The following is a 1,187-nucleotide window of genomic DNA, read 5'->3' on the forward strand; positions in this document are numbered from 1 at the left end:
GTCCTTGGAGAGTGACATCATGCTTGGGAGAGTGGAGGGCCGGCGCAGGAGAGGAAGACCCTCGATGAGATGGATCAATTCTGTGAGTGGAGTGGTGGGAATGAGTGTGTCTGTGACGGCGAGGTTGGCACAGGATAGAACGGCGTTTAGGGCTCTTGTACATAGGGTTGCTATGAGTCGCAAGCGACTTGATAACATCAACAACAACCACAACATAAAGAGAAGAGTTGGGATTCAAGTTTCTGCCTCTCACTACAATTATGTTCCTTCCCATTAATGCCCTGCCTTTGGTATTCTCTGAATTTAAAATTAGACAATTATTCAATATTTATAATGAAGCTACTTAGCATGTCAATCTCAAGGCATCATGCCATGCTTGTTTTATGATTTTTAAAGCTTTTGTTTATACTCTCTCTTTTTTTTCTTTCAAGAAGACAATGCATAAACTATGTATCTCTATTTGTGCTTGATCACAGAGATACTTCTTAAGGTCATGCAACTAATAACTATTACTATTTTGATTCACAGATCATTTTTAATGTGGTGACTAGTAATTTCGTAGCTGAAGTAATTTCTTTTTCATAAGTGAACAGCATATAGAGCAAGTAACTGACTCAATTTGCAGAATCATTAGTGGTAGAGTAGAGACTCTTAAAGACATATACAAGCTCTAATATTTTTTAACATTATTTTATTGAGATACTAATCTTATCACAAATGATTCATAAATACACAAATAGTAAATGAAGTATAATCAGATGCATTCAAACATCATAGCCAATGATTCTATACTTGCCTATGATCTCACCAATATAAAACCACATACAGACTTCTGTGGCCACCAAACTATTCAGCAGAGCTTCCTTAACTGTGAGCTGTTTGAAGCGACCAGTCTGAGCACTATTAACTATTTTTTTCAGGCTCTGAATAGCTGTAGGGATATCAGCAGGGGTTGGAGGAACCAGCTCTACCTTGCCATAGTGCCAAATGTGGCCAATCGACACTTTTTGTAAGTCACAGCAGCGTTACAGACAAATTGGGCCATGGGTCCAGGACCCCAAACTCAGTGCACCTAAAGGCTCTGATCTTATTCACTTATACACTTGCACTGGAGCATAGAGAAGCCAAAGCACAAGGAAGAATTCAAGATACTAAAGAGCTGAACAGAAGATTCCAAAAGGCTGCTC

This window comes from Elephantulus edwardii, unplaced genomic scaffold, assembly GCF_000299155.1.
Source record: "Elephantulus edwardii isolate Elephantulus edwardi_28Jun2011 unplaced genomic scaffold, EleEdw1.0 scaffold00056, whole genome shotgun sequence".
Classification (NCBI taxonomy): domain Eukaryota; kingdom Metazoa; phylum Chordata; class Mammalia; order Macroscelidea; family Macroscelididae; genus Elephantulus; species Elephantulus edwardii.